This window comes from Mytilus californianus, unplaced genomic scaffold (genome assembly GCF_021869535.1).
Source record: "Mytilus californianus isolate M0D057914Y unplaced genomic scaffold, xbMytCali1.0.p SCAF_2, whole genome shotgun sequence".
NCBI lineage: Eukaryota > Metazoa > Mollusca > Bivalvia > Mytilida > Mytilidae > Mytilus > Mytilus californianus.
Window position 1 is genome coordinate 23,158,040 of NW_026262668.1, and position 8,821 is coordinate 23,166,860.

An 8,821-nucleotide genomic window follows, 5' to 3' on the forward strand; every position below is an offset into this window, starting at 1 on the left:
ACCCCCAAAAACAATCTCAACCTTCCTTTTGAGGTATTGAACCTTTTGATTAAATTTCATAGAGACCTATGCACTTAAACTAAAGTTATTGTCCGGAATCCAAATGTATGATTTGAATTTATGTTCAATTGAAGATTTCTTGCTGTTGTGCAATACACTGTGCTGTTGTGCAATACTTAGTGAGTCTGTTTTCAGACTATATAAAAAGAATTAGCAAAATAAATTGTGACCCCCAATTTAAAAAAAAAAATTTTACCTCCCAAAAAAATTTTTTTTTTACCCCCCTCCAAAAAAAAAAAATATTTGAAGAGAATTTTCTTTTGAGAAAAAAAATTGCTTTTTCCTAAACGGTTGGGACCATCACCCCTAAAAACAATCCCAACCTGCCTTTTGTGGTATTGAACCTTTTGGTTAAATTTCATAGAGATCCATACACTTAAACTAAAGTTATTGTCCGGAAACCAAATGTCTTTGGACGACGCTGACGCCGACGCCGACGATGTGATACCAATATACGACCGCACAATGTTTTTGCGGTCGTATAAAAAAATACATACGTCGAGAGCACTGAAATCTTATTGATATTCATATTCACGTGTTAGCTCGATTTATATGCCAAATTAGGCCCTTGATCTGGCACACCTATATTCCTAATCGTACATTTTTCAGAGTTGTATATTAAGCAGCCACTGGACGTAAAACAACTAGCAATCAATTATTACATATTATTATTATAGATTTGATGATAATGTTTCTGTACTTATAATTAACCCTCGATGTGTTTAAGAGAAGATGTTAGAAAATTAGATTTGTTAAGCGTTTGTATTGGTTTTTATAAAATTGAGCATGGAAATGGGGAATATGTCAGAGAGACAACAACCCGACCAAAGAGCAGACAATAGCCGAAGGCCACCAATGGGTCTTCAACGCAGCGAGAAAATCCCGCATCCGGAGGTGGTCCTCAGCTGGCCCCTAAATAAAATTGTGTACTAGTTCAGTGAAAATGTACGTCACACTAAACTCCAAAACATATAAATGAACTAAAATTAAAAAACATACAAGACTAACAAAGGCCAGAGGCTTCTGACTTGGGACAGGGGCAAAAATGCGGCGGGGTTAAACATGTTTTGTGAGATCTCAACCCTCCCCCTATACCTCTTGCCAATGTAGAATAAAGAAACACATAGTAATACGCACAGTAAAACTCAGTTCAAAAGAAGTCCGAGTCCGATGACAGAATAGGTAACAAAAGAAACCAAGCAAAATGACAATGATACATAAATGAACAAAGGACTACTAGCAGTTACTGACATGCCAGCTCCAGACCTCAATTAAACTGATTGAAAGATTATGTCTTCATCATATGAAAATCAAGTACAATCCCTCCCGTTAGGGGTTTAGTATCATACCATCATAAAATATATGAGAAGAATATAACCCGTATCATGCCAACAACTGGTTTTAGAATAAATGTGTTCATTTCCGATGCAAAGACCCTATGAGTGAATCAATATTAATACCAAAATATGCAATACTTAATGACTTGACAACAGTTTAATAACTATATCCTTTCCGAATAAGTCTGTTTAAAGGTTTGGTTAACTTCTGAGGTGAATACCGACATGTTTGTGCTTTGTAAAGAATATTACCATAAAATATTGGATGTGAAATACCTGAACGTATAAGATGTCTGCATGTTGATTTATATTTACGAATGATGTCCTTGTACCGATGATAAAATTTAGTAAATGTTTTGACTAGTTTGTGATATCGAAAACCCTGGTGTAATAATTTTTCAGTAATACAGAGATTTCTTTCGTTGAAATCAAATACTTTGTTACATACACGAGCGAATCGAACAAGTTGAGATGTAGTCTATCAATTCTACGGTTCCAAACGGATGCTCATACTTAGGAGATAACTGTATTGTATTTTAAGCTTGGCCTTTGTAAAAGTCGCAATTCGAGTTTACCTAGCGGCGCGTAGCTTTCAGCCTGCTTTTAGTAACTACAAGCATATATTGTATACGTTGTATTCTCTATTATTGCTCTTTGTTATATATTACACCGATATTTTCAGTTCAGTGGTGTTTTTCCTACCATAGGCTGAAGATTTAGATTCGACATTCGTAATATGACATTCATCATTTAAGTTTTGAATCCAAAAATTGAATTTCTAAATCCAATATTTGAAATAGCCAATAAAAAGTGAGATGTACCAGACTTGCTTTGAAGCGCCTTTCTGATTTAAGGTAGCTGCGCGTCTAAATGTTCGTCGATAGATATTTCTAAAACTTCTGTAAAAGACTTCTAGGTCAATGTACTTTCAAATTTCAATATAAAACTGGGAATCACGGACCTTGTTTTTGTTAAGATACACTGAAATTAACGAAATCACAGTTATTTTATATGGGTTATAAAGGGTAAACTAGTTTTTTTTCTTATTTTGGAAACATTATACGAAAGTATTGGTTAACATTCAATGAGAAAATTGCTTTTCATAAATACATCGGAAATATCAAATAAAAATAGGGAGCCACGTGCCTTATTCTCTTGAAAAATCAAAAAAACACATTTCGTCATATCACATTCAATATAATTATCTGTCTTGAATTTGAAAGGATTTGTTTCTAAAAAAATTTAAATACGCTTAACGACACGTAATGTTTTGATAATTTAATCTTTAAATTTCAAGTTGTAGATGTTTCTGTTGTATACTGAATGAAACTTGGTAAAATATTTTAAAACCAAACAAGTATGTTTGCAACATCACCAGAAGGGATGCTCAGAAAAAGACATCAGATCTACCTTAACTTCATCTGGGATGCTGTGAGCCAAACGTCTGAACATCCAAAGATGTACAAAATGTACAGAACAATAGGTGGCAAATGATCAGAAAAATAAATTGAACTTTATAATATTTTAAAGCTTTTCTTCATACTAATTTCCCGAACTATTTTACATTGTTTTTATCTTATTTATACATGCAATATATAAAAATAAGGATTAATTGATTGTTGGTTGATTAACGTCAAGTGACAAATATACGGGTGCCACATGTGGAGCAGGGGTAGTTTTCTATATTGTGTTGTGTGTACTGTTTTCTTTTTTAGCCATGGCGTTGTCAGTTTATTTTCGACTTATAAGTTTGAATGTCCCTTTGGTATCTTTCGCCTCTCTTTTTCATAGATGTTCAGGACGATAAAAATAGGATTCATTATAATTGCAAATGAGACAAATATCCACCAGAGACTAAATGATTTTGATCTGATCTGAGTAAAATATAGGTCATCACACGGTTTCAACAATGAGCAAATCCCATACCGTAAAGTCAGTTATAAAAGTAAAAAGAAACAAAATATGAAACAAGTATGCATTTCTTTATATTCTAATAATAATGGGATTTAAAGCTAGTAAGTCGCTTTCTTCTGATTGGCTATTTTCTAAATTAAAATTAGGATCTTAACAAAATTTACAGATTTTTTAAAATTACGAATCTCGAATTTCAAGTTAAGAATTCAAATTTGAATTCAATTTGGAATTTCTAGTTCTTATTTCGAAGTTAAAAAATTATTCCATTCAGTGGCTTTCGTAGTTACTTCGGTACTGCTTCAAAGAGTATCCATTTTTATAACTCCTTTTCTAGTTAGTAAACAGTTGGAAGCAGACGTTCTTCATTCAATTTGTTACCATATGGACAGTATTGCAAGAGGTGTCGATTAAAAAAGGTATAATATAAAAAAATAAGATGTGGTATGATAACCAATGAAACAACTCTCCACTACAGACTAAATGACGTAGACGTTAACAACTATTGGTCACCGTGCCTTCAACAATGAGTAAAACCCATACCGCATAGTCAGCTATAAAAGGCACCGAAGTGACAAATGTAAAAATTTTCGAACAAAAACCTAACGGCCTGATTTATAAACACAACAATAAAATCACGGCTAAACACCGGAAATAACACGGTGGTGCACTGGTTCTCGCTATATGTATATTTTAAAATCACAAGATTATACCATGGCCAAAGTAAGTTCAAAAAGTCTGCCAGACGTCGGAGCAATCTCTGAATACACCTTGGACGCTGAATAAACTTTATAACCGCATACTCTTTAGCAGCTATCAGATACTGACTTACCCGTACATATTCCGTTTAAATCTTCATAATCTGAACAACAGTAATATTCTCTGAAAAATGATTACATCTTCCTATATTTTTTTAATAACATAGAAAAAAGTAAAATAACAAAAATACTTAACTCCAAGAAATATTCAAAACGGATAAAGTCCCTTATCAAATCAGTAAATATGATGCAGTTTATAATTATGCTTTCTGTGATGCTGGTCATAATGCTCCTACGTACTTTACAAATCCTTGATTTAAAATGGATCAGAAGAGTAAATACAATTTCATTTTTTTTAAACATTAATTGACTCAAGTTTCAAGTATGACAAGATAAAGTATTTGTTTTGAATTTTAAATAACGTGACGATTTATGGTCGAAAAGTTATTCGAAAATGATTTAGCGGTTCATTCAACCTATGCCAACATTTTGAAATTTAGGTATAAAATTGTATGAAAAAATGTTGGCATAGGTTGAATAATTTGTTACAGATTAAGTGTTATAAAAACATAGATTGATTAAGGTCTAATCAATTCACAATCAGTTTAAACTTAGCGTTAAAGTGTACTCAATGCCATTTTTTTACACATACTAGTGAAAATGTAGGTATCAAATAGAACACTTGATACTAGCAAAATTGTGTTAAATTAGATAACAAATTAATAATAAAAAAATAGACAAAAATTCTAAAATTGAACACCTATAAAATAAAATTGAGAATGGAAATGGGGAATATGTCAAAGAGACAACAACCCGACCAAAGAGCAGATATATATATATATACTAGTATATAAAACTTGAGAAAAAATATACAAAAATATCATACTTTAACAAAATCTTGTTTTTTAAATCAAATTAATTTTGCAATATGACATTTAAAATGAATGTTAAATAAAATGATTGTGTTTCTTCATTTGTTAGACGGCGGCATTCTAATGGGACAGTGTGCCCTTTATTTACTTTCTTTTACTTTAGAAAAAGTACTCTGTGTTTGTTTTTATTTATTAAACTGATCTGTAATATTTGTGGTTACATTTTTTGTCGCCAATTTGTAATTTGAAATTCCATCATTCGCAAGTCAGTATGACAAATGCACAGTTAGATATTCAGTTGTCACTAATAGATTAGAGTCTAATCCACAATGGATACCAATAGGGCCTCTGTGGCACTAATTTATATGTAGAAGATATGATGATGCATCTGCACACTCAAATGGTGTCATGTTGTCATCCTAGAGTCTCTAGTTTAGGTCAGCTAGCCTGTTGTCATTTTCAATGTACTTTCTTTGACGATGTTTACCACTTGCTGAGTTCTGTATTATTCTAAACTCTGTAGCTGCTTGCTGTTTCTTCAGTAGTTTTACTAATATGATGGCTCCATGGAAGTTATGGAGTCTTACAACTTCAGTGTTGACAGGCTAGTAATGCAGTAATTCTGACTACTTAGACCACCCGGCCACTGATGCCCTATTGGTATCCATTGTGGATTAGACTCTTATCTATTGGTGACAAACTGAATATCTAACTGTGTATTTGCCACACAGAGTATTTTTTCCTGAAGTAAAACTAGATAATCAAAGGGCGCACTGTCCCACTGGAAAGCCGCCGTGTAATAAATAAAGAAAAAAAATCATTTTATTAGATATCTATTTAAAATTTCATATTGCAAAATTAATTTGATTAAAAAAAATGTTAAAGTATGGTATTTTTGTATATTTTATTGGTTGTTTGTAGCATGTTTCATATTTAATATAACAAAATAATAAACAAAAGATATCATAAAAATTCACAAAAGAAATAGCTTGTTAACTTTAATTCTCAAGTATTATATATATATACAAGTGTTCAATTTTAGAATTTTTGTCTATTTGTTGTTATTAATTTTGTATTTAATTCAACACAATTTTGCTAGTTTCAAGTGTTCTATTTGAACATTTTTTCCTTTTTAGGTTTTTTTTTAATAAATTCATTTTTACTACAACACAATTTTGCAAATACTTTTTGTTTCTAATTTTTAAAAGAGTTAATGAATTTTTGTCTATTTGTTGTTATTAATTTTGTATTTAATTCAACACAATTTTGCTAGTTTCAAGTGTTCTATTTGAACATTTTTTCCTTTTTAGATTTTTTTTAATAAATTCATTTTTACTACAACACAATTTTGCAAATACTTTTTGTTTCTAATTTTTAAAAGAGTTAATATTCAAAGCTTAAATATACTGACTGTATTTTACCTGTTAGTAATTAATAAGTGTTATAACAACACCTATTGTATTTTGGATGTAGGCATAGGTTGAATATAAATTTATCAAAAGTTGGCATAGGTTGAAGACACCATTCACACCGATTTAGCGATTAGTTTAATATGAAGATTAAAAGTTAACTGAGAATTATACAACGGCTTAATAAATGAGATAGCAAACCTTCATATACACACGCATAGAGAGGAAAGCCAACTGGGGTCAAGCTAGTTAAACAGTCCTTAACAAAATGACTAATACCGTATTTCAAGTTCAAAATCGCCACAAGTCGAGAAAAAAGTTGTGAATACAATCGGTGACTACCAAAGATCTACCTCAAAATTTTATTCATGTTTGATTGTACTTGTGACGAAACAAGTTATACATTTTCAATCGGTCAATTTGTCGATATCCCTGCTGATGGACTGGTAGTCCCAAAGGTTATCACCAGCCCAGTAGCCAGTATTTCGGTATTGGTATGAAAACACTGGCATGAAAATACGGACGGATATTGTGTTATAAAAATTTACAAAATTCTGAAATTATTTTACAATACGGAATTATATCTTAATCCATCATGCAATGCTTTGATTCCTTGCCCGGTTTTTGCTATATATACTTTTTGTCTTTTTGGTTTCAAAGATCTTCATTCAATAAGTTTCGGATTTTCAAATATGTTGGCCTCGAGCATTTATTGTCGAAATGCGCAATTGGTGCAATAAAATTGGTACCGTTAATGTTATATTGCTTTTAAAAATCATTACCTTAAAAGAATCGGTTGAAGCCCTTTCTTCTTTCAAATTCTTTAAATAAATCGTCATATAATCTATAATAATTTAGTAAAAGTGTTGACCAACGATACATTACATTTGTAAAGAGACAGCAAACAACGGGGAAAAAACCCATTAGGCTGTGTATCAAAAGATGAACGAACTTATATTGTGTAAAACTCGTGAGATCATTATTTATTGACCGATCTTTCGATTATTTAATTTTTCTACCAATGACTCCAAGGGCGCATATGTTGCCTCTTAACTGGTTTCGGTTTCCGATGTTTGATATACCTTCTACTGTTCTTCAAATTGGTTCCGAAACTGAAACCTGATTAACAGTTGTTTCCAGAAAACCAAAACCGGTTTCCTAAACTTATCAAACCTCTTCATGTGATTTGAATAGTTTCACAAACCAATATCAGAACTTTTCATTTGTTTCGAAACTGGTAAACCAAAACCGGTTTTAAACCATTCAAAAACCCAAACTAAAACCAGTAGGCTGCAACAAATACGGCTCAAGTTACTTCTACATCATCAGTACAATTCTAGCACCATGTTACTTACCTTAATACAGTATTAAAACATGCATGCAGATCATCTTTATCAATACAAATGGCTTGTGTAAACAACAGATATACAATAACTGTTACCAACATCTCGATAATTTAACGACACAAAATTACGGAAATAATTCATGGAATCGTAACCTAATTTGTTAAGTACAACAGGATGCAAAAACAATTGACTTTTCCTATTTTCCCGTTATGGCGCTGATCACACAGGAAAAAAACCCCGAGAAAATGTTTGATGTGGTAATTGTTATTTAGTCACGTTATTCAATTCGTCAAAGTCCAACCATTCAGCGTATTTTCATTACGAACAAATTTTCATTACTTAAAAGTTTTTTACAGCAAGAATATTTTATATATATATATATATATCATAAATGTGTCAGGGCTTTTGCTAAACTTTATCAGAAATATTAAGATTGTTTGTGAAAGTATGATTTCACGTGTAGGAATTTAATAAAAAGTGGAAATTTGCATCCAGCTTTTTACGGCAATACTGTTAATAAAGCTTACAAATTTAGAAATTGCACTTCAATATGTCTCCTTGGTTCTATAGACCATATTGATAAAGGTTATAAATATACTGCTGTTGTTCAATTAATGCGACTCGCATATTTTTTTTTAATATTTTCTGAATATAGTCTAAAGTAATACTAAAATGTGTCTTATTTTCCTGTTCTGTTTTGTGGCATTGTACAAGACCATCTCTTCAAGAAATGTATTATTATGTTACTGTATACATTCTATGGAAGTACGGCTACCGATATTAAGTGTAGGACGGCAAGATTTGTTTGGAGGAAAAGTGCTTTGAGATTGCTTTCAGTAACTGCGAGCATGCTGTATATTAGTTATTTCTTTTGTGTTTTTGTTATCTCTTATATCGTTAATATCTTAGAGCCAAGTGCGTTTTATGCAATCGATGATTGTTTAAATGCGGTCTCTTCTGTACGCAGATCAACCGATCAAGATTAAATAAAATGCTTCGCTGAGCGCAGCCAGACACGACCGCAGAGGTCTAACCCTGAACAGTTGGGGCAAGTTTGGACACAATATTCAAGCTTGATACTGTCTAAATTTGGATTGTGATCCAATTTTTGACATAATATAGGTTTCC

At 31.8% G+C, this 8,821-nt stretch overlaps 1 protein-coding gene across 1 annotated transcript in view; it reads right to left on the reverse strand.

Annotated features, from left to right (window-relative positions):
- Positions 1–7,786, reverse strand: part of LOC127729518 (uncharacterized) — a 31,377-nt gene extending 23,591 nt beyond the window's left edge. Inside the window, exons 1-2 of the mRNA XM_052237352.1 lie at positions 7,703–7,786; positions 4,141–4,190 (exon numbers count right to left, since the gene is read on the reverse strand). The gene's annotated coding sequence lies outside the window, so the exon portion shown is untranslated. The remainder of the gene's footprint in view (positions 1–4,140; positions 4,191–7,702) is intronic.
- Positions 7,787–8,821: the final 1,035 nt, after the last annotated feature.